Raw genomic sequence first — 26,083 nt, forward strand, 5'->3', positions numbered from 1 at the left:
AGCCACAGCAGAGCAAGACAAATACCTCCAAAAAAGGATAGACCTGGCTGTTCCTTCACCTTCCCAGCACCGTGCATGCTTCTTGCAGGAGAAAGCATTTAACTCACTATAACCAATCAGTTAAAATTTAATACAGAGCACCAAATGTCTACAGCTGTATCGATTGAAGTCATTACACTGGCAATCTTCTGAACACTGAGATGAAGATTAGCCTGGTAAATTTTTCAGAGCCTTATTACATGTCCATGATGATCAAGTGCATATGAAAAGCAGCTGGCAAGCGTCATAGAATGTATCCTGGTTGCCAAGGTTCTGGAGAGGTTGATGAGGGGCAAAGTAGTTAAAAGTACAAGGGAGTTAAAAAAATAAAGAGACTCACCCCCTCCCTTGAATAGTTCCATTGTGTATGAGTGTACACACACACACACAAGGACCTTGCTATATGCGGTCCCGTCACACACGGTTCCGTATATCCACGATTGGGCAATTGACACATGACCTCAGTATATGCGGGGAGAAGGCTTAAATTTCACATATCCGCAGTTTTGGGTGGCTGGAAATTACCTCCGAGGTCATTTCTGGTCACCACTTTGAGGAGAGGAGCCATATTGCAGATCATTCGTTTAAAAAAACACACACACACACACACACAAAACCCTGTGTTCTTTTGCAGAAAAGTGGCGAATTTGGGACCGGCGGGGGGCATTGCTGAAAAGCTGCAGGCTTGTGGAGCATGGTACAGCATGCTATTTAAATTATTTCTGCCTTTTTTTGCCATTTTTTCCAGCTTCCAGGAACCTAACCCCACCATTCCTCATTGTCCAGGGTTGTAGCAGAGCGCAGAACCACTGTGGATAACAAGGTCTCTGTGTGTGTGTGTGTGTGGCGGAGGGGGTGGTATTTATTTCACAGCTATTCCTGGAACTCAAAGCAACATGCATAAGATTTCCAGGACTTCTCCCATCCAGGCACTGAATAGACCCAGACCTGCTTCATGTGCATGGGGTGAGAGCAAGGTTGTTCTCACCCGATGTACATGAAGCAGAAAGCTATAACCTAATGAACATTAGAACATAGAGAGCTGCCTTATACTGAGTCAGACCACTGGTTTATTTAGCTCAGTACTGTCTATGCTGACCGGCAGTGGCTCTTCAAGGTTCCAGGCAGGAGTCTTTTCCAGCCCTACCAGGAGGTGCCAAAAATTGAACCCCAGACCTTCTTCATGCAAAGGAGATGCTTCCCCACTAAGCTTGGGAAATTGCCTTGTCACTGCGAGCCATGCTCTGCTCCATCCAAATTAGATTACTGCAATGCATTGCATTGTATGGAGGGCTGCCCTTGAGACTGGAAACTTCCATTTGTTCAGAACATGGCAGATGGGTTTTTAACAAGGCTTTGGCAAGCTGAACATATTTATTTATTATTAAAACTTTTATACCGCCCTTCCAATAGGCTCAGGGCAGTTTAAATAAAAACAGCATTAAAATCAGTTAATAATTAAAACAAAAATTATAAAGCATAAAACAATTATTAACAATTAAAAACATCGTAAAACAGCAATTAAATCAGAACAATTAAAAAACCAGTTTTTTAAAGCTGAGAAATTTCCTTTGTTTAATTACAAATAGTCCATCCAACTGTCAGTTCACAGCTATTTACAGGGGTTAAGAAATGATGGCTCAGTTCACCACCCAAATAAAATATTTCACTTAGATGGTTCTTCAAGCTATGTTGGTACACTACTTGACAGGATTTTTCCCCAGTCATCGGGAATCATATTTTAATTGTCACGGATAAGTAGGCTAGTGGATTTCCTGAGCCCTAGCAATTTATCATTGTTCTTCTCAGTGTGCTGGACATTTTCCCTACCTTTCCTGAATACACATATTTTTAAATAGGGGTAAAGTGTGCTGTCAAGTCGATTTCGACCCCTGGTGCCCAAAGATCCCTGTGGTTTTCTTTGGTAGAATACCGGAGGGGTTTACCATTGCCTCCTCCCACGCAGTATGAGATGATGCCTTTCAGCATCTTCCTATATCGCAGCTGCCCGATATAGGTATTAGGTACCAGCAGGGCAACCGGCAACCTTCTGCTTGTAAGTCAAGCATTTCCCCACTGCGCCACTTAGGGTGACTCTATATTTTTAAACAGATTATATGAAATACAACTGAGTGTCCGCATAAACACCCATTTTAGCACAGTATACTCATTCTTTTCAGGTACTTGTTATATTATAGTAAATTGAGATAATAACATTTGTGGCTTACAAGTTCATCTTTAGTTATTCTTAATATATCATTTCTCATCTATTCCTATTATTGCACTTGCACATTTTTTTGAAACTCACTACTCGATCTTAAAAAAACAGTCAGTTTACCAATTTGATTTCTTAAAAAGCCTCTATTTTCATCAGTCATTTAGTCTTAGTAGGCAGGGCTGAAGCTTTCCAACTAGTTTTGAAAGACTGTCACAGGCCTGCAGCTTGTTTCTGGGCACAATTCAAAATGCTGGGTTTGGCTTATGAAGTCCTAAATCTCTTGGGACATGGCTGGCTGGAAGGTGCATACATGGCTACTTCTCACACATACATCTGCCTGGTTGTTGAGAAGTTCTTCAAAGGTCCTGCACCTCAAGCTGCCAAATCTCAGGTCCTAGGATGAGGTCATCTTCATGTCATCCATGTTAAAAGCCGACATATGGAGCTGCCACACTGAGTCAGGTTATTCGTCCACCAAGCTCAGCATTGTCTGCACTGATGGGCAGTAGCTCTCTAGTGTTTCAGACAGGAATCTTGCCCAGCCCTGTCTGGAGATGCTCTGGATTTAACCTGGAGCTTCTGCATACCAACTATGCACTCCACCACTCAGTTATGGCTCCATTCCCATTACATACATCTCTGACTTGAAGAACTTGGTCAGCTGGGATCCTTGCTACTAAGACCTGGAAACTGAGCCAAATCCTGCTTAGAGTAAACATGACTGTGTTTTTAAGAATCTAGAAAGCGATCCTGTTTGTACTATACCTCATTTCTGCACATTCCTTTTGCCCCTTAAGATTTGATAGAAAGATTGCCTTTTTCACTCTGAAAAGGAAAAGTTTGCCTGAACTCAGACTTACACAGCCAGTTCTGGTAAAAAGGCTTGCTATTGATTGAAATGGTTTTTCTGAGCCCTGAACTATGCCCTGGTACAGGCAAAGGGTCGTCTAAAGGATGTCTGAATTAGTTATAAAGGTTGCTAACCTTTGAGTGCATCTGGAAAGCCTGAATGCTACAGAGCATGCTCTTGATCTGGTTAATAAATTATATTCTGTTCAAAGTTGCAGTTTGCAATTGTTCTCAGACAGACCTAAACAATGCTTGATCCAGAAGAACATTTTGTGTTTGCCAAAGCTGAGAAATTATAGAATATTTGCCACATGTATCAATTTAATATAAAACTGACTAACCAATCTGTATGTGTCTTGTAATAGTATAAGATAAAATACCATGTCTTCCCTTGGCCTGAAGTCTGGAATCTCATTGCTCACCCAATAAAATATTTTCCAGCTTCTGTCTATATGGATCAGTGGTGTTCGCTCTTCCCCCACTCAAATATGACATTCTGACTTTTAGACAGTTATTTCTATGAAGCAGTGTAAGAAATATCCCCATTTCTTGTACAGCAGAAGATACCTCACAAAACATACCTCAGGTTGCAGTACATCAAGTTAAATTTCCAGCTTCATTGCTCACTTTAAAAAAAAATCCCAAACCCAAAGTTTAATTAAACGCAGACCCTTTGCACTCCATTCACTCCCCAGCAGACATCTTTCACACTTCTAACAATGTAAAAGAGAGATCTACAATAAAATAAGAAACGATAAGAAAATACTAGTGTATTTTTCTACCTCTATGGATATAAACCAATAGGTGCTGATTTGATTTGATTAAATGCCATCAAGTCGCTGTCGACTCTTAGTGACCAAATAGATTCTCTCCAGGATGATCTGTCTTCAACTTTGCCTTTAATGGCTCTCAGTGGTCACTCTGGCTGCTACATTCAGCTTTTCCAAGGGACAGCTTGAATTTCTATGAAAGCTTGGGGGGAAAAAAACAAGACAATTGACTATGATGGAAAATATATGAAATTATGAAGCTACTAGACCAGACCACTGGTCCATTAACCTCATACTGTCTGCTCTGATTGCCAGTCGATCTCTCAGGTCTGAGAAGCCAGCCTTGCTACTTGAAATCCATTTTTTACTGGGGATTCTGACTACTGAACTAGAGAGTAGAGACCTTCTCATACAATGCAAGAGTGACATCACTGAATAATGCTGGCCACATTCACATGTAACGTGGAACCGCAGGTCCAACGGACTCACAGTTCTGCTCCTCCCCTCGCCCCCACTCTGTCTGAATTTGGACATAATGGAGAGCTCCTTCTCTGCAGTCAACAAGACTGCAGAGAGGAGGAGGAAGTGGCTGTGAGGGCTGCATTATCTCCAACTGGAGTTGAGGGAAGCACAGCCAATGACAGCCAAAGAGAGAGAAGAGCTTCCTCCCTCAACTTCAGTTGGAGATAATGCAGTCTTCATTTCCACATTCTGAAGTAACACAGGCTGTGTTAAACCTTGGGCTGGAGTACTGAAGCTCACTACAGCCCGAGGGTACAAACTGTAGTTTGGAGAGCGGAACCTCGGGTCACTTTTTGAGTGGAAATGGAGTTCCAAGGGTCTGGCCTGCATTCAGATGTAATGGTCCAGTAACCACGGGCTCCATAAACTCTGGTTCTGCGTTACATGCAGATGTGGCCATTGTCTCCTCAGTTTTCAAATTCCCAGAGATAATCATCCTGGGGAAAGTATTAGGCTTGAAGGTTCATTCATTTTAAATAATGATAATACTGAACTGACAGCAAGACTAACACTGCGCTAGTGCATACTGCTGAAGCTAGGACCCTGGCAGCATCACCTCTCAGCTGCAATGTCTCATAGTGACCACGGGGGGGGGGGGTTAAGGTCATGGATAAAAGTGACGGACTCTCCCCTCTTTGTTCTTCCATTGTTAATCTCCATTTTGTCTCTCCAGAGATGGCTGTTTGTTTAGTCTCGCCCCACTTTCAGCCTTAAGCTCAGCTTTCCTATCCTTTTGTAACTCCTAAATAAATCCTTGTTGTTCTTCAAACTTAAAGAACTGTCTCCAGACCTCTTGCGTGGCTGAATTCTCCCTAAACCGACTTTGCTCCGCTAATGGGAGTTGAACTGCCATTCTTCTCCTACAAAGACATGTTGCACTAGCTAGTGCCACTAAGTCGGGAGCTTGCATTCCAACAACAACATCATTTATATATCGCTTTGCAACAAGAGTTTCCAAAACGATTTACGTAGAGAAATGATAAATAAATAAAATGTTGGTGCCACTAAGTCGGGAGCTTGCATTTCAGACTCTTGTTGTGCCAATGCAACAGGATGCAGTTGCACAAACTGTGGTGTGCCTCCTGCTGTGAAGACTCTTCCTCTGTCCAAATATGTTGCAGGGAATTATGTATATCTATTTGTTATCCTGGTTGCACAAGCACAATACTTGTTTAAGCAGGCTGACAGTGCAAGAGTTTGTGCAACAAAGCATCCACTCCGCTTTCTTGCATGTGTGGGCAGCTTTGTTCATTCCACTAGTGCAGAGTTCATCTGGATGTCAGCCAATATGTCTGTCTCAAGCAACAGTTGCTCTGGAGTGCTGTCATTCTGAACTTACCAGTAGAACATAGTGAAAACCAATTGTGCTGCAATGGTTCAAGATTCTCTCCCTTCCACCTACAGGTGTTTGTTTCCCCTATGCCATTTAGGAGCACAATAAAAGACTGGGGGCATCCATGCAGAATTAGAATACAACTACAACAAATATGACAAATATTTATATACCGCTTTTCAACAAAAGTTCCCAAAGCATTTTACATAGCTATCTATCTATATTCTATATAAATAAATAACATGGCTCCCTGTCCCCAAAGGGACACTCTTTGTTTAACAGCATCACAGTGATGATGGCTTCCTAAAACATTCACTTACAAAGCAGAAGCAATCACTACAAATTACAAAGTCATTTTCCTCATCTAAGTTCGCTTCACGAAAACCCTAATTTCCTTAGTAAAATTCTCTGCCATCATATACCAAGTATAGTGTGACTAAAACTCCACCTGGCAACCCTCTTGGATCCCCTGAAGCATGTACAAAACATATTCTCAGCTTGTTAAAAGAGGTAAAATATGAACTAAATATCGAAATTAGGGGGTATGAGGAGAGAGATATTTGTATGACAACAAAAATGAGCAAATGTATGACACCTAAATGAGAATGTTGTGGGTTGCTGAAGAAAAGTATATTTGGACATTAAAGATTCAAAAGGACATACTAGATCACATGAAGCAGCTGACTCCTTTGGCTAGATCAGGGATTCTCAAACTTGGGTCCTCAGGTGTTATTGGACTTCAACTCCCATAATCCCCAGCCTCAGTGGCCTTTGGTTGGGGATAATGGGAGTTGAAGTCCAATAACACCTGAGGACCCAAGTTTGAGAATCACTGGGCTAGATTCTTTCCATGAACCCCTGGTACGCATGTATGAAATAAGTTCCTAGTTGCCTCAGTCAAACATTGGAGGGTGAAGGAGTAATCTAAATAAATAAATAAATAAATAGAGCTGTGCATATTCTTTTGCATTCATTCTTCCTGAAAAATGAATTGTAATTGACAGACCTGATGCTTCCACCCCGCCCCAACTCACTCAATCCACCCACACAATCAATACTCCTCTTTCTGGCCTGAACTGGTACTACAAGCAATGCAATGACTGGGCTAAAAGCAATGCCCATTTTATGAAAGCTCCAAAAAATATTTACCTGTATTGGCACGCCAAACAGAGGACACAGACATTCGCACATAACACGAAACCAAAGGTCATTTCACCTCCGGTTTCGGACACTGCACATCCTAATGCAGACAGCCACAGTTTTGTTAAGAAATGGACCTGAAGTTTCCATCCCCAAACTGTCTTTTGTACCTTCAGTTTGTAGTGAGTTTAACTGCCTTTAACTCCAGTTCCACAGAGCCAGTGTTATGTCTGAATGCTGGGACCGCAGTTTCCCCCCTTATGCAACCAGAGTTGAGGGAGGAAGCTCCTTCCTCACACCGACTGCTATTGGCTGCCAGGACTGTCCTTCATTAAAGAAGGAGGCCCCAGCAGCCTGTCCTCCTCCTCTTTGAAGTCAGCAAGAGCTCTCCACTTTCTCCAAATGCAGAAGGCGGGGCACAGAACCACAGGTCCATTGGACCCATGGTTCCATGCTACATCCAATGGTGGCCAATTTTTTAAAGTTCTGATCTGGGGTACCAGCTCATGTATTAGAAATGTCACCACACCAACAAATATATCTGAAATAGATGACCCTGGCATGCAGATGTTGCATATGTGTGGCCAGAATACAAACAAAGTGTCTTCATTATTGTTATTATTTATATCCCACCTTTATGTTGTTATCAAAATACTCAAGGTGGTGGCTCACAAAATATTAAAACTACATTAAAACAAATCAAATGCAATGCTGGAGTGCCGGCCTTGATAAATGCTTTCATTAACCATCATGTTGACATAAGCCTTTAGAAATGTGTACAAAGAAATAAAGTTTAACTTTAAATAATCATTCTCCCCTCTTACGGGACTTTGTGATATGCAAAATGGCAGAGCTATTAATGATGCCTTTTTAAAAAAATGCCTAACATACATTGGGCTCAATGCACTTCATGTCAGTCCCACCTTTTTACTTCAAAGAACTGGAGAATGTACAGGTTAAATCCTTGCATTGCCTGATGCCCAGCTGAAAGGCAATGCCTTCAGAATTAAGTCTCAGCTGAACTGGGTCTTAACTGACAGGGCATACATGTGGCCATCTATACAAAACAGAGACACTCGCTGCCAGCCGCTGAAGATCTGGCTCCCATGAACATCAGCAGTGACTACCAGAAGGGGAGAGTCTATGCTGTATCTTCCAATCTTCCATTCACAGGAATGCCCAGATTCTCTCTCACTAGCCCCTTGGCCATTTCTTCATAACAAAAGGTAAAGTGTGTCATAGAGTCGGTGTCGACTCCTGGCCACCACAGAGCCCTGTGGTTGTCTTTGGTAGAATACAGGAGAAGTTTACCATTGCCTCCTCCCACACAGTATGAGATGATGCCTTTCAGCATCTTCCTATATCGCTGCTGCCCAATATAGGTGTTTCCCATAATCTGGGAAACATACCAGCGGCGATTCGAACCGGCAACCTCTGGCTTGCTAATCACTAGCAGGGTCTAAATGCAGCAGGCCAGCATTACAATTGTGGATGCTGGCAAAAAGACCTGCTCCAGGCCCTCAGCAAGTGCCTTCCCATGAGCCCTTTGATTCTTCTTTTATCTTGGCAGAGGGTGTAATGGTGGGTGTGAGGGGGTTTTCAGCAGTGGTTAGAACATAAGAACATAAGAACAGCCCTGCTGGATCAGGCCCAAGGCCCACCTAGTCCAGCATCCCGTTTCACACAGTGGCCCACCAGATGCCGCTGGAAGTCTACAGGCAGGAGTTGAGGGCGTGCCCTCTCTCCTGCTGTTACTCCCCCATAACTGGTACAGCACAAGGCATATGTCAGAAAACCATGAAATGGTGCACTGAAAAGCACATCACACCTAATAATGCAAAATTGTGATTTATATGGAAAGAGATATTCCAGTGTTCAAATGTTCCAAGCAACCTTGTGTTGGCTTTACAGTAAGTTCTTTCAAATGATCATCTGGGGGTGGTTTGGGGATGAGAAGAATACCTACCCTCATTCCCATAGATGAGCAGAGCCTCCGTTTGGCTCTGCAAACTCACCACCCAAACAAATGCAGCAGCTGTGGGCTCCATCCCTAGAAAAGAAAGCTGGGTTCTCCAGAATCAAGGGAGGTATCCCAGAATGCATTGCACTCATAGTAGAGAAGCAGCCCTCAGTACAGCAACAGCTCTCCTCTCCTTGGTCCCACTAACCGCAGCACTCTATGACAAATATGGCCACCAGCTGCTAGGGACTACTTCAAACAGTTATTTCAGCACACAATCAAACTCTGTGGTAGGACAGCTTCTACTTTCATCCTATTTATTTTTCATAAAAATCAAGATTAAAAAGTCAGGCTACCCAGGTTTGAATGGGCTGGGTAAGCTGGCTTGACTTGGGTTCTCACGGTCAGCAATAGATGGCTTTATTGCCTCCCACCCTCTGATTTCTGGTCATGAAAATGGTCTCAATGTCTTATTTTCTGCCCCACCCCTGGTTTTTCCCCTAAGAAAGATAATGACTGAACGGTTCCTGCTGGTTCTACTCTAATCACTCTGTCCTCAACAAATTACCCCTCCGCAATGGTTGGGTAGGGTGTGGTGTGGGACATCTTGTCCTAGTCAGCATGCATCTCCCTAAACCATCTTCCTGAAACTTGTAAAATATTATTGTTTATGAGATATTGATGGCTGGAGGGAAACACTAAAGAGCAGAGAGTCATAATTAGAATTCCAATGCATTTGATCCAATAAAGATTCCATCAATGTCACAGAGAGATGAGTGGTTGTGAATCTTGGAGTCATCATGGCCCATACAAACTGATTTATACACTTACAAGGCTGGACAAATGAAGGGCAAAGAATCCATGCCAAACAATTCCAGCAAAGCAACTCCTTACTTATCCTTCGGCTGGCTGCTGAAAGCACACAGACGCTCTGGACTCAGCTGTTTCACATTCGAGCACTTGGCCAAATCATTGATGCTTAGGTCCAATCCATCTACATTTAGTCAAACTGCTCCCTTATCGGTAGATCCATAATTACATCATGTAGGATGTGTGTGCATCTGCTGATAAGGAATTTATGCAAGAAAACAGAATCTGGGCAGATCAACAGGCCTCTTTTTTTTCCCCATCCCCCTTGCCAGGACTGCTGGCAGCAATTCTAAACACCTCATTTATTTTGGATTTATAAAGGTCCTCTGTGCAGAGCTTAGCTTTTGACATGTATATATTCCTTCTCTAGAGATACTATTGTATACAGAAAATATTTTGGTAAAAGGCTTGCAAGGATGTGGCAGTTAAAATCAACAGTGTTGTCTGAGGTTCCACCGGCAGATGCTAACTAAGAAAAGTATCTGCAAATGGGGCGGGAAGATTCAGTACATCTGCTTGAAAGCATTTAGGTTTTTAAGAAGAGAGATGTCCGCTGTGCCCTTTTATTGCTTAGCTATTTCCCAAGCTGTAATAGTAGACACTTTTCTCCCTGAGTAAAGACTGTTATTGCATTGTATGCCATTTCTATCGTGAAAAGGTACGAAAATTAATTTCATCAAATGGCGAAAGTAATTTATCAGATAAAAACAGCCTATTACACGCGAAGACATGTTTAACAACTTACTGGTGAACTACAGATCAACTTTCCTTGAAAGGGAGGACAGGGACCGGAAAGGAGACGAGAGAAACTTGCATTGAGCATTCTGGCAAAAACGCAGACAAAGATATTACTGCTGGGCACAGACCAACCTGATGCAAAGAATTAAACCATTCTGTGTGAGTATTTGTTCCTTTATCTGCATTAGACAACTGTGTTTAAGATAGCCTTTTCAGCTTTCATTTGGAAGGCACCGCTGAAATGCAGCATTTCAAAACAGTTGCACATAAAGGAAATAACTGTGTGTATAGAAACGAATATATCTCCCAGCATCTTTACACAAAGTTAGAATTATAGGACTAGGAGACTTTACAACAACTAAAAGATGTCTGAACACTGTCTTGGAGGTGCGGAGTGACTGTGGCTTTCCTAAACAGAAAGGGGATGGCCGAGCTGAGCTGCTTTGGAGGTCTTTTCCATCTCTGCATATTCTAATTCAATAAATAATACAATGGGAGGACATTACCAAATCAGTAAAGAGCCATGCAATATGTATATGGATCATTAACAGAGTTACTTGGTAAAATAATTGTTTCGGGTCATGAAACAAGATTTTATGTGCTTCTTTTATTATTCTATTATTATTATTATTATTATTATTATTATTATTATTAAGCAGAAATTAATCATTAACACCCAAACGGGTTAAGTCTGAGGAAAGATATTCAGGCTGATAAGAGCCTGTAAACAAGAGCTTGTAAGGCAAGTTCCAGATAAAGGGAAAAATCCAATGATTATCCTAAGGCAGACCTTGATCATGCATTACTTTGCAGTGGAGTGACTGTTCCATATAGCCAGCTTGTCAAGGATTCACAGACTTAAATTCTTTGCCCTATGCAAACAGTGCAATCTTCTAATCCTATCCAGCAATGCCTCCCTTCTTGCAGGTCCTGAGAGTGTGTTGAACGGTGGGCGGGGGGGAGCTGCTCCTGTATGACATCAGCCGGGTACTAATGGGCCAGAATATCCATTTGGTTTCCTAGAGAAAGGGCCCTGGTTCAGCCTGAGACAGAGAGCAGAAGTAAATACAAAATAGAGTATTTTCCACTTGCAATGTGAAGGCATTCTTGAGAATTATACACATCTGCGTTTCTGCAAGTACAGAAAATTGATTTGCAGTTTTGCCAGGTTCACAGTGTGCACACATGCTATTTCACAGTGAAAAGGGGACAAACGCATAACACTGTAACATTTTCATACCATGCAGCACTCCTGAGAATCTTCACCTCTCACTACTTGCCATTGTTGAATGTCAAGTCGCTTGCTGTATGCTACCTTCACTTATTCTGCAATAACTTGTCTCCATTCAAAGTAAAAGATATACGCCAAAATCTAATAATTTGTCCAAAAACAAGGATGTTCACACGAGCAGCCCTACCCAGGCTTGCACAGCCCTACCGGGGTAGGGTAAATCGTGTGAAGCACCAGGATTGTGGCTGATCCCAGCACTGCCCCACTGGGTAGCCCAAGGTTTTTCCTAGGGCTTTTCCTAGGGTTTTGCCAAGGTTTTTACTCAGGAACAAGATGGGAACACGGCCTTCTCCCTGGATCGTGTGTCTACTCGGGCTGCCTGCAGGAGACAGAGCCAAGTGGCTAGAGCGCCTGGCTCTGGGGAAATCCCCCAGTGCACTGTACTCCTCACATGGGGCATTGTGGGATTCTTGGAGGCCGGGCTGCATTGCCCCAGATTCCAGATGACCACACAGCTCCCAGCAGAGCCACTCATGTGGACACAGGAGGTTTTTCTGGGCATGTGAAGTTGTGGTGATGGTCATCCATGCTAGTGGCCATCACCACATCCCATGGCAGAAAAATCACATAGATTAATTACACGCTGTGTGAAAAAGTACTTCCTTTTGTTGGTCCTAAATTTCCCGGCATTCAGTTTCATGAAGCACCAATGTATGCCAAGGCTTTTTATTTTTAAATCATTTTAAGTCCTAAGTTTAGATTATCAGCCAACTCTCCTGGCTGTCAGCTATTCTCAGTTTGCTCTTAATTTTCATTAGCATCAAGGTTATTTGACCCTGATTAACATGTGTTTGCTTTAAATGCCTACCTTCACCAGTAGAAATTGTTGCATTTTAAGTAATGCAACATAAATTAAATGCCTCTATTTGGAAAATATGGAATAAAAATATATTACAAGCATATAAGCACAGTAATGTTACTAACATGATTTATTGTAGAGGGTCATAGAAGGATACTGATGACCTGGTTCACACAATCGTTTGAATCTAGGTTTGAAGCTGGTACTCAACATTAGCATGGTAGTATGTACCTATGCCAAGATTATCGATGTCAGTTTGTGTCCTGAGATGAATCTGAGATTTCTGTCAGCATGACTTCACACAATCACGGTAATGTCAGAAAGCTGGTTCTGTTTCCTAGGGAAAGTGTTGTCTCCCCCTGAAATCTGTAGGCCAGAGGTTCGCAACCTTTGGTACTCCAGATGTTGCTGAACTACAACTCCCATCATCCCCAGTTGCAATTTACCACAGGTTGGGAACCCCTTCTGTAGACTGACTTAATTTCTTGAGCCATCTAGAGATATTTGATCTGCAGATATCTGTTCTATACTTAAAGCACACAGCAATCAGAATGGCATCGATGGATTTCTGGAAGGCTGGGAAACAGATGGTCCTGCCTTTGGAGAAGGAGGAGTTGGACTTAGTGGCTGTCTGGTACCTTCCAACATGATGGTGCAATGATCAAATTGCTATTCAAATGAACATTTTAGCAGCTCAGTTTTTTAAAAGCCAACAGCCTACACTTCCCAGATGTCATTAAACAGAACAGAGGGAGATCTGGGCGGGTCCCCAGTTGCTAGTTTTTGTTGTTCATCATTGTCTACCTTGAAATGGCCCCAGTCACATCCTCTATGAATTCCATCCAGAGGAAAACACATAATTCAATACATTGAAGGCCAACTGACATACCAAATGGCTGGGAATTATGTACGCACTGTGGGGGAAGAGACACATGAAACATGGCGCAAGGAGTAGTACATCCAATTCATGTGAACTTCCCACCACAAGAAAAGCACATGGATATACATGCATAATGCTGGCATCACACATCATGTCAGATATGCAGTGGGATGATGCGCGCACCTAAATGCTCTCCCATCATGTATACAGGTTCCGTGAAGCAACCCAGTTTTCTGGGTTACTTGTTCTGTTGTTTTACCTTTTAGCTAAAGAACTACAACATATGTAACTCCAGAAGTTAGGGTGAACATACATTTCCATAACTTCTGAGCTGAGAAAGAGAGAGCGCTTCCAGATCTAACTGTAGAAGCTTTCAATAACGATTACGTCTCATGGGCTACATTCCTATCGCTGTAAAGGATCCCCTCGCACAGGTCAGAAAATACATGGTGTGAATGGTCCCTTCTGAAATGGAGTGTTTCCTTCCCTGTGACTGATGGTTGCCCATTTGCTTCTGCTACGGGGAGTGACATACACCACCAGCTGCAGTTGGGAGTGTCACTCCTGGCAACATTAACCCATTTCTGTCCTGATAAGGTACTGAATTCCGTTTCCATTCTGGGCTCTGACCTTCTACATCAGTGTATCATATATTATCTGGTGCAGTAGACAGTTTGCAGCAGCTCCTTCCAGAGACATGCCTAGGATCAGACTGTGGTACAGATATGGGGAAAGGCAGGTCTCTGTGAAAACAACCCAGATATGTTTTTCAAGCCATGGCTTTGTTTATTATAAAAATGTATACCCCACCTTTCTATTTTTGATGAAATGCTCAACCACAGATAATATAAAATATATCCAACCAATATAAAAATGCAGTAAACTTTAGGGTAAGGCCTTGTTCTAAACTTCTTGCCTGGGGGTGGGGGACATTGTCTGTGGGCTTTATCTTTTCTACGCATTCTATGCTTCCACACATATTGTCCGTTATCCCTTAAATGCTGCACTCACAGCTACACTGGACTGAGGGTAGCTGCAATCCTAAAATAGCAGCCAAGGTGATCCATTAAACATTAGCATAGATCTACTAGAAAATGATTGCTAACATAGGGTATCGTGGAAGCAGATGGAAACTGCTCTAGTGTCTGCACATATCCTGAAATGAGGAGTTTAGGGGTGGGAGGGAAACCTCAATTTCCAGCGGTCCAAAAAGGATTCCAGGAAGGGCCTTGATGATCTGATGCAATGACTGCAAGGCTGGAACTCTCTGGTCATCCAGAAGTCAGTAGGAATACAACCCAACCCAACGGGAAGCTCTTATGCACACCCGCCATTGAAATATGCTCTTTCACAGCTCCTGTTCTGTTTGATGGGATGTGTGCAGGAGAGCTTTCCTTTGACATCAACATTAAAAGGGACCAGGGTTAGTTAAGTTTAGGTTTGAGCTGCAAGAAAAATATTAATTACAAGTTCACTTCATTCACAAATGTAAATAAAAATAAATAAATAAAAACTTCTGAATACAGCAAATACAGGACAGAGGAGAAAGCAGCCCTAGACAATGTGAGTTTACAAGGCCAACAGCTTGAGGGGATAAAAAGAAATCAAATATCCTAGCACAGCAAATATTTTACATAGGTCCCACATGAGCGAGAGTTATCAGGATTGGACTCCGATTATCATGACTATTTAAAGGTTATCACCCCCAATACGTTTGCAAATTATTTTCCTTTACGTTAATTTCCGTGACTGTAGTCCTTAGCCCATAAACTGTCAAAGGGAATTACTCTATTAATTTATCAGTTGACTAGCTGCCCAGAGATTAATAATTATGAAGGACTCAAAAAGTCACATCAGAATATTTGCTGTGACCTTTGGGAGATTGATCTATGAGGCCTGGGGATAATCCTGTGAGGTGCTGAAGAAACTTCAATTTCTTCCAAAGAATGAGCTGGAAATAACACGTCTGGAATCTATACACTGTCATGAAATGCTCATTTCCACTGAACATGGTTTTCAGAATTCTACAGTGTGTACACTGCAATCTTTGCTGGGGAGAAATCCCATTTAAACCAACAGAGCTACCAGTTTGAGGACCGAAGCCTAAATCTCACTGGGCAATTTACATAAGGGCAGGATCCGTTTTTATAACTCTGCTTTTACCAGTGAGATTATATGAACCCTTCCGTTGACACGCAAAAGAAAAGATATCCCTTTCATTAAACTAAATCAGAAGGGACTGACTTTAAAATAAGCAAACACAGATCCAGCACGATATAAAATAGACAAGGGACCTTTAAGCAACAGATTTGAAAGCAAAGAATGTTTTCTTTCTTTTAAATGTAAAGCTGTTTTACAGATTTCTTTATGGATCATTAAGTTTTCTGGAATCCTGAACATAACATGATGAATTTGTTTTAAGAGCTCACTAGTGCAGAGTTTCGATTCAATTCAAAGGGCCATGTCAGGAAGCGAAATCAAAGAGAAATAAAGACGGTTAGTTGTGTAAATCACCGGTAAATGACCAAAGTACAGGAAGATCCCAACAATTTGGGCCACTGACTGAAAATAACTGGGTTCATTGTACTAGCTAAGCATTTTACTGGATGACTGAACTAGAAGAGATTCTGAAAAGACTGGATTATTTTCCCTCAGAGTATGTGCCTCTTGTAAGCAGTCAGTGTTGTTATTTTTAATATATATATATATTTGGGTCTTGCATTTATTTTTCTTCAAAAGAAAGCTGAAGTATGAATCTGTAGGTCATATATTGCTTTAGGGAACCGAGCCTGATGCCATGAGCCTGTGCTGACCTAGCCTCCCTTAGAATAGTCACTTTGTGTGGTTTGCTTCATTTCTTTCTGTAAAGAGCACAAGTTGTTTCCAAAAAAGACATTTATTAGTCTAAGGCAACTTTCAGCTCTCGTAAGTGTATCAGTACAAAGCACACACACACACACACACACACACACACACACACACACACACCCAGCCCTCCAAAGAATTACTTCTGGATAAAGATTGACCTAAAGGAAAACAGGAATCATCAACCATTTAATGCCACCATATTACCCGAGCACTAATGCATCAGATATCATCTGGAAAATGTCAAACAAAGCTATTCCCGAATCAAAGAAGTATAGTTGTTCAAGCCCCCAATTCACAATAATTAACTAAAACATGAAATATGGATCTGGATACAAGCAAGAGACAAATTAGTATTGGGAAGCTGGGTTTAATAAACCCCTAAAAGGGACCATCTGTTAATAACAACCCTTTCCCTTGATCTCTGACATGTACTCACAGCATAGACAGAAATGGATTTCCCCCCCTGCTATTATGAAGAGCATGCTGCTGCTATACTGAAATGCTGGATACTGTACATCTTTTCTAAGGATGCCTTTCAAGTTCCAATTGTTATGCATCTCTGTAGGGCAATAAAATCACTCAAGCAGCAGAACTTGGGAACAAATGTGGACCATCAGCTGAACCAAACTACATTCTGTCTCTGGTGCTGACTTTATTATCGTCAATGAACTATATAGAACATTATCCAAATGACTGGTTTTTTTAAATATTATTAACAATGGGTCTGAGTTAGCTCCTGTTAGCTTGAATGTTAAGCACTGATATAATAGTGGACAGGACACCAGAACGCAAATGTCATCTCTAGATGCAGCAAGCAAACTGACTAATTTAAGGCATCAAAAACTGAGCAATTCAGATGTTATTGGGGTTCCCCCCCCCCTAATATACTTTGCAGAAGAGAAGGAGTTTGTCTGGGTGGTGGGGAGGGAGGAGAGAGAACATGCATTGATTGTATACTTCTCACAGATAGAGGTCACTAATGGACTGAATTTGAATCACTGTGGCAGAAACCACAAAGTTCTATGAAAAGTAATCTAGTGAAAAATGAACTCACTTTGAGATTAAGAGCAGAGGGTGCAGAGATGACTAAGAAGCACTCCTTCTTGGAAACAAACAATATTATCTTGAGAGACTCTTTCCTTCATCTCGAAAGTGCAGTAGAATAAAACCCACAATTGTTAACATACTTGAACTGCAGCTTGTTTTCAAACAAGTAAACCTACGCTCTTGGTGCCAGGGAAAGGAGAGGAAAATCAAATCAACAGAGCCCTACACATTCGGGATTTGCTGTTCTAACCACTTACAGACATAGGCATTCCTGAATCTGATTCTTGCCTGAAACCATAGCCCATGTAATGTATTTTCAAAATGGGTGGAGAAGGGGTTGTTTTAGGCAGATAAGTCTAATTCTGTATCAAACTCTCTAGCAGACCGGGATATAATCATGAGTTATAGTAATGGCTCAAATTAAATCCAGAGACTGAAAGTCAAATGCAGATAAAAATCACATCTTACAAAACTCTCTCTCTCTCTTTCACACACACACACACACACACACACACACACACACACACACAGAATTAGCAAATATTTAGCCTAGTGTGCGTGCATTCCAACCATTTCTCTTTTGTCTTAGCTCTAGATTTTTGCAAACGGTGTCCAGCTTTCGGACCACAGGCCAGCTTGCAGGCAGAACATTATCACACTGACTAGATCTGCTTCTCAGTGATACTTGGCCTGCACCTTCCTATTAATTTTTAACACTTCAGTGCCAGGATAAGCACATCTGTTGTAAAACATGATAAACTTCAAGAAATATGCTCTATCACAAGTTGGGTGCCTGATCCTATGATGCTTAAGCAAAGGGGTTTACAGGCTCACAACAGTTTAAGAGATACTCTCTGTGTAACTTTCCTGATGCAGTGCATGGGACACACAACAGACAATGAGATAGAGTAACTGAAAGTATTCTGACTGCACAGGGATAAATAATGTTAGAAAAGTACTATCTGGGATGTGTCATTCCCCAATGCCGCAAGGTAACTGGGGTAGGGAAATTGATGGTCATTTTAAAGAAAGTTGGGGCAAAAATAGTTTGCATACCCATCACATAGTTTGTATACCCCTGTCACAACTAGACAAAAAAGGACAAGTTGTGCAAGGGTTTCCAAACACTAGCAGTCATTCTGTGTTCTTCTCCATACATCAGATAGGTTACTGCAATTTTAGAAAGAATATGAAACCCTCTTATCTTGGAAAGGGTCTGTCTCAAAGCTTTGTCCCTACTGTGCCTAAAGATGCACAGCCATCGCCTCCTGTGATATCAAAATCCACAGCGACCTTTTCTTTGAATAAAAAAGATGCAGCAGACTTGAGTGGATTTAGCATGTGTGGGGGGAGATCCACTCAACTGGCTTACTAAGCCACATACCAATGGAGAGGGCCTGTCTTTTTGTTTCTCTGGAATCCAGGGCAGAGTAGGAAATGCCTCCAGTGAAGCAGTCCTCCCCCCCTCCCTCACATACCTCAGGGAGTGAATCCATGAATGAACTCCAGGAGAGTTTTGACTCAGTGAGGACTGTAGGATTAAGCTGCCTGCACAAGATTAAGCTTCAAGACTCAGATTGGTTGATTGGTTTGTAGGAACTGAGGAGTCAAGGCAGTAAATAAATCACTGAATGTGCTTGGTTGCATGTCAGAGAAAGAGCTTTGCTGATATTTGGTCATTCTCTATCAGCTTGCGAAACCAAATCTTAGCTTGCTAAAACCTAGCTTGCTAAACCATATTTTATCAGGAGCAGGGCAGGAAGAATCAGCAATTGAAGAAATCTAATCAGCACTTTCTATACACAAGCACAGCCTTTTGCATGGATTTGTGCCTCGGACTTTATTAGCTTATTGTAAGCCTTAAAACAGATTCCCTCCATTAAAATTAATTAAAAGCTCCTGTTGACTGATTCCCTATTCCAGAGAAGAAGGTTGATGGCTTCTCCCTTAGTTTGCAGCTGGCTTCTTTAAAAATAAAATAAAATAATAATGTATGTTTTATTCTCACACTCTAGAGAGCTTTTTCAGCTGCTTGGTTCAATTCCATTCTACTCCCCCCACCTCCAGCCCATTTCTTCTGCCTTGTCAGTAGCCATCATCTGTCTGACCAGCTACATGAAATAAGGTTGCTGTCCATTTGATAGACTTGAAATGCAATTTCTGCCTCCTTCACCCTCCCCCAAGCCATCAAATCCACCTTTATGTAGCTATTGATGGGAATCTGATGAATACTGATACAATTTACAGCTGCCTCCCCCCCCCCACACACACCCATTTGAATTCCATAGTGCTTGTCAGCATTGACTAACCTGTGCTGTCTCTTCCCAGCCTGGCTTATCCTTGCAAGTTCTCCTTTCCAAAGAAGATCTCTTCCCTCTTCCTGCAACCTCTGCCCAGTGCCCACATACGCCCCTCATCCTTGATGCACAGTAGTGGGTCTTCTTTACTCGGTGATAGGAACAGAGATGGTTGTACCTTTTAGGGCTAGTAATGGGCCAGAAGGAAGACACTACACTGAGCTGCACTAAAGAAACACTGGGGAATGGGGGAGAAACTAGACATCTTTCCCTTCATTCACCTGGCGTTGCTGTCTCTCTCTCTCTCTCTCTCTCTCTCTCTCTCTCTCTCTCACACACACACACACACACACAACACACACATTCAGGGAGAGGGGAACTGCAAACTGGTGTAGAATGACCGCACCACTCTCCTTTCCCAAACACTTGTCACATACAGCCATTGATAAATTTATCTGCGGTCATGCCCGCCTGTATATCACTGTCGCGCGCGCACACACATACACACACACGTATAACCACTCTAATAAGAGACGGACGGTATCTCTTTCTAGTCCACAACATGATCCCAGGTCACTAACTTTAAAAAAAAAATCATCCTCCTCCTAACTTTAAAAAAAAAATCCTCCTCCTCCTCCTTCTCTCTGGGGAAAGAGAAGACAGATTCGAACCGGTTACTCTTTGCGGGAAGGGATTGTTAGAATTGCTGGGCGCGAGGCAGGGAGAGGGAATCCAGAAGGGGAGGAGGCATCGCAAGCCCGACTCTACCTGGAGGCTCTGGGAATCCTCGTCCGACTCGGATGATCATAATCCCCCGGGCGCCTTTGGCCCCACAACGGCCAAACTTTGGCAGCCGCCACAGCTTTGCCTCCTGCGCGGTAGCCGTTGTTGCCTCGTGTGCGGTATCCAACGCGGTGCAGAAATGCAGCCGGGATCCCGGCCGCGCCGCCCCGCCGCGAGATCTTCCTTCGCTTCCCTGCTGGTTGGTGGCGCTTGCCTGTGCCGCCGCCGCCGCCGCCTGCTGCTGCTTCTGCTCCGCTGAGCGACCCCTCCACTTTCTTTCGCCTTCCTCTCTTACGAGGCAGCGGAGGCATCCTCCTCCCCCTTGCTCCTCCAACGCGCAGCCCAGGGCTCCGGCATCCCCAAGAGCGCACACCCCCCACACGCACACACACACACAGGCAGGCACACTCGTTCTCTTCTCTGCCCGCTGCTCCCACCACCTCCCAAGGCGGAGGGCGACTACAAAAGGAAAAGAGGCACTGAGAAGAGGCGGGAACCTGACCGATCCCGCTGACAGTTTTCTCTCCGTCCTCGGAGAGCGGGAGAGAGGCTCACAGGGGGCGGAGAAAGCCTCGGCAAGCAGAACTCGAAGAAATCCCAAGAGGCATCTGGCACATGCAGACGTGCATGTGCCCGCGCGTGTGTATGCGTGCGTGCACGCGCGCTTCAGTACTACCTCCACCTCCTCCCCCCCGCTGGCTCTCTCAAAGTCCAGCGCCTGCCTTCAGCCCGGGCTTTGCAGGTTGATCTTCGCAGTAATGTGGTCTCCAATCTGACTATTCCCTGCTAATGGACGCCGTGCCTTTTTCTCCCCCTTTTCCTTGCCTGACACCCCAGGGAGATGTTTACAGTAATGAATTCAGTTGATAGCCATCTCTCTCTCTCTCTCTGTCCCTCCCACATTTCTAGTTTAAAGAATGCCTGGAAGGCAGGGCTGCAACCTGAAAGCTTTCCAAAAGGCAAAGTCGGGCTAGGATTTCTCTCCCCCACCCCCCTTTTTAATTCTTTAACCCACCCTTCCCCGAAAAGCTCTTTAGTCAAACCGACGCAGGCAGATGCCTAACTACTAGTCGCTCTTTAGCGCACATCTATCAGACAGAATACGGGAAAGAGTATCTAGGAGCCTTCTGCTTCTCTGCTTTGCCTGTGGTTGTGGGCGTGCGCGCCCCCGCGGTTAGATGCGTTAATTGCCCCAATAGAGGCTCCCTAACAAACCTGCCTTGGTCTCAGAAAGTAGGGCTCTGCTTTGCGGGTCTACCTACCTACTGACCCCTTAGGAATAAGGACCACCTGGTTTGATCATCTTGTGGCTGGGATGGGAGCGGATAGGCGCTCGTTGCACGGGAATGGGACTCGAAAGAAACTCCCTTCCCTGTGATAAAATAAATTAATGATGGCCATTAAGAAAGAGAAAGTGTTTAATGGCACAGAGCGGGCAGAGAAAGGGAGGGAGAGAGAATCTTCATCAAGGATTCTTGCGAATGCAACCTATGAGTGCGTGTGCATGTTTTGTTTTGCCTTTTTAATTTCTTTGAACTTTTATCTGGCAAAAGCAAATCAATAAATACACCACTAGATTCCCGGAGGAGGAAGAGATCTGCTTTATGTTATCTCGACTTTTCCTAAGGGCAAGAGCAATCCAGAGTACCTCTCTCCTCGTGTTTCTTTGCATTTATAAGCAAATACCCAAGCCCTAAATGATGCATTTGGGGTAAACCAGAAAGCCGCTTTTAAAACAAAGATCCATCTGCTTTCCTATATGGACCGACGGTGTGTCTAGCATGTTTTCGCTGTTCTAAAATTAGGAATGTTATGTCCTAGGAACTTGGCTACTATATATAAATAAAAGGGAAGGAGGGATTGTACCTGCTGGATCTTGGATCTGCATATCCATCCATCCATCTATTTATCTGTCTGGCTGCTGGATTATAATCAGCAGATCCAAGATCCAGCAGGTACAACCCCTCCTTCCCTTTTAGTTACACACACACACACACACACACACACACCCCAGATTGCATGTTTTATATTATATTTAGCGCCAGGGGTGGAGGAAAGTCGGTGAAACTGATCAATGCCATGTGTTCAATCGTTTTCTGAGGGGTTTTTTGTTTTGTTTTGTTGTTGTTTTTTAAAGCATTTGAAATCCCTTCGGGATTTTGTTTTCCTCTTCACTGTGACTTGAATTTTCTGGCCATCTAGAGATGAAAAACCGAGTCACAAGGGCCTCAGTTTTATTCCAAATGTATGTGGAGAGGGCCTTTCACACATGCATCTAAGGGCTTTCACACGTGCATCTTGATGACTAGCATTAAATCGATGGCTTGCGCGTGTGAATAGACTATCGCAGACTGCCAGACACGCAGGCAGACATTTCATATCACCTTAAACATAACGCTGTTCTTAGTCCATTCACACTTTCATCTGACTGTCATCATCAAATGCACAAAACCAAGCAGGCCGCCGGGGATACACAAATGAACGAACCAAGGCCTAGATCATTCTGATTTGTCTATACCGAGCCGGCGGGGAGTAAAATGTTTTATTGACGTTACAAAACAGTAGATCAGCCCCGAACCTGGTTATCTCATTCACACGAAGGAGATCCAAGTTCAACCCCGCCACCCTGTCGTGGAACTTACTAGGTGGCTCTGCGCCGGTCACTTATCTCCAATCTAACCTACCTCACAGGGTTGTTGTGAGGATAGACATAACCATGCGTACGGCTCTGGGCTCCTTCGAGGATCAGCGGGATATAAATGTAAAATAAATACATGACCCAGTCCCTACGTTGACCGCAAGGCATTGGAAAGATGGAGAAAGACAAGCTGGGCGATCAAAACATCTCCAGACTAGCTACACCGCACCGCACAAATGCACCGAAAGGCAGATGCCAACGGGCAATGGATGACATGGGAAGGAAGCACCCCTGGCCCTCCTCGCCATGAGCGTTATCCAAGCCGCGGATTGAAAAAAAAAACACCTGCAGCGCCTAAATAGAAAAGGGGAATCGTCACCAAAGAAGACACATCACCCTCCAGGTTTGCCAGGCGCTTCTCACACTCTACCACCCGTCCCATTGCCAAGTTACATGTGAGCTCGGAGGTCTCGTGTGTGCAGAGCGCGGCACTTTTCCTCCTCACACCCGGACGAGTGTGTGCAACAGTGGGCTCTTCCAACACAGATCAACTCCACGCCCTCCCCAGCCCCCCTCCCTCCCTCCCTTAGACACCACCAACGCCCTAGCCCGTTCCCGGGAGAGGAAAGCGAGCTTGCTCTCTTGGCGGAGAGATCCCAGCCCCATCTGAAACCGAAGCGCTGCCTGTCGGAGCGAGCTGGCACGCTTACGGAGAGCTGGGTGGAAACGATCACCAATGGAGAGGGAAAGCGCGCGGGGGAGGGGGGAGGAAAGAGAGCTGCCGTAAACTGTAGCCTGGGCATGTGGCTTCCTGGTCCCTCAGAAGAGCTGAGGAAACCGCCGCCAGGCTCGAAGGAGTTAAAGCAGCCCAGGAGCGCTTAGCACCCCTCTTCTGCGGAGGCGAAAGTGTGTGTCTGTGTGTGCGTGCGGGCGCGCGCGCAGGGGGAGCGTTTGCAAGGCCCTGCCTGACTGGTGGGGAAAGAAGGGGGGCTTGTTTTCTCCAGCAGTGCGTTTGGAATTAAATGGGGCGGGGGGCAGTTAATTTAAAAAAGAGGAGAAGGCCCATCTGTGCCTCTTCATTTCTCCAGTTGATTGCTTATGGGTGGTTATTTGTAAGTTGGTTTTTTTTTTAATTGGTGAGGGGGAGTTGGTTACAGAGTGGCTTGAAGAGTGGGGAAAGGCATTTTCCTCTCCAAAATCCCTGTCAATTACTCTTGACGCCCGATCCGATGGATATTTGCCTGGGAGTAAGCCCCATGGAACTTAGTGGAGCTTACTTCCGAGGAAACATCGCCAGGCTCACACTGCACCACAAACAGGTGGAGCAGACAAATAACGCTGGTTTTAACTTGCTCCAGGTAGGACGGCCTGCCCGGCATCGCACGGCAGTTGAACAGACCCAATTCCACGTGGATTTTTAAAAAACGGTTAAGAGTGAATTGGGAGCAGGCGTATTTGGACGGGAAATTCGTCCACCCTCAATCATGTACAACTGAGCGGCCACCCACGAGCCAGCTGACCGGCTATCCTGAAAACAGAGTGGCGCACTGAGCTGAAAGGGGATTACTCTGGAGGAAGTGGCTTCGAGATCGCAAGCTTTTCCGTCTGTCTGTCTGTCTCCCGTGGATAGTCGATCACAAAGGGAGAGATTCCCGAGTCGCTTCTCTCCATCTCGCCCGCTTTGCAGCCACACTGAGCCTTGCACGCCCACGGTTCTCCGAACACAACTTAACACTGGGAGAAAAGAAATGCCCCGGGTTGGTTCAAGGGTCTTTTCTCTCCCCCTCTCTCTCATGTTTAAGCTAAACATTTGTTAGCAGCTGGGATGCATCTACAGAAAGAAGAAGAGAAGTGGGGAGCCGTTTACCTGGTGATACTGTGGTGGCTCTTCCTTTGGATCTCACCCAAACCCCACTGGGTCAGGAAGGTGGAGAGCGAAGCAGCTCGATTCCTGCATTGTATTGGTTTAAGGATCACCGCCAAGGTCTGGCTTTGTTCCATAGCTGGCAAGAGCCAGGACCGTCCTCATAACCACCAGCTTCCACCACTGTAGGGATCTTTCGCGGAGAGCAGCCAGCGAAGCGGTTCTCCCCGAGCCTCTGTCCAGCCAGCGGTCATTCAACTCGAGAGCCCAGAGACGCAACAAGAGCGCAGCTGATCAAATGCCTCACCCCGCGACACGCGCGCGGACACGGGCGCCCCAAATCTCTGTTCCCCGCAGCAGATCTCCAACGCGCTGGCGGCGAGAGGGTGGATTCAATTAGCTCGCGGCGCGAAGGCAAGAAGTACAGCAGCAGCCCATGTTCCCAAAGTCAGGCGGGCGGATTTCAAGCTGCAACCAGCAGTAGTAGCAGCAGTAACAACACGCAGCGGCGGCGGCAGCGGCGTTGCCTGCCTCAAACAGCGCCTTCCTCGAAACTCCACCGTCTAGCAAAAAGCGGGAGGCAGCAGCCGCTTAACCCTTTGCTGGCGGGACGCTGAGGGCAGAGCTGAGCTCTGACGTGCCTCCCTGCCTAGGGAAAGGTTTATGTTATGGCTGGCCCCAGAGTGTCTGGAGATGCGTGCCTGGGGAACGAACAGACACACACACCCCGCACAGACAGACACAACCCCCGCCTGCTTCGCGGATTAGTTGTGTCTCTTTGCAGCACGTCTTGGCGCTTCTCTTGGCTTGTTTGGGAATGAATGAGTGAGAGGAGAAACCAACCACTGCCGAACTCTGGGGGAAGGGGGCGGTTCTAGCTCGGACACGGCACCTACCTTCGGGGAATTTCCCCCCTTTCCCCCTCTGATTTCAACCGGGGCTGGGGGAAGCTAGTTCCACAAGACGTTCATAACGCCTTCACTTCTCCTCCCCCCCCCACACACACACTCCTCACCCTCGGAGCTAGGCCCCCCACCCCGTCGCGTCGCCCCATTTCGGCATCTGATCTTTCCATGGAGAACTGGAAAGGACATTATTCCTTGCCACAACGCCCTTGAGACCCCGTGTGCGCGTACCCACAAATTTGTGCGGGCATTTTATGGTGGCATGATGGGAA

The 26,083-nt window shown here is 44.6% G+C and overlaps 1 protein-coding gene across 5 annotated transcripts in view; it reads right to left on the reverse strand.

Moving 5' to 3' along the window:
* Positions 1-25,865, reverse strand: part of FLRT2 (fibronectin leucine rich transmembrane protein 2) — a 110,595-nt gene extending 84,730 nt beyond the window's left edge. For 2 of the 5 annotated variants that reach the window (XM_053283537.1, XM_053283540.1), the window contains exon 1: positions 24,910-25,865. The gene's annotated coding sequence lies outside the window, so the exon portion shown is untranslated. Of the gene's footprint in view, positions 1-19,633; positions 19,889-20,389; positions 21,381-24,909 lie in introns of those variants that run through there. The other 3 variants (XM_053283536.1, XM_053283539.1, XM_053283538.1) reach the window with 2 other exon arrangements.
* Positions 25,866-26,083: the final 218 nt, after the last annotated feature.

Source organism: Hemicordylus capensis, chromosome 1 (assembly GCF_027244095.1).
Source record: "Hemicordylus capensis ecotype Gifberg chromosome 1, rHemCap1.1.pri, whole genome shotgun sequence".
Lineage (NCBI taxonomy): Eukaryota > Metazoa > Chordata > Lepidosauria > Squamata > Cordylidae > Hemicordylus > Hemicordylus capensis.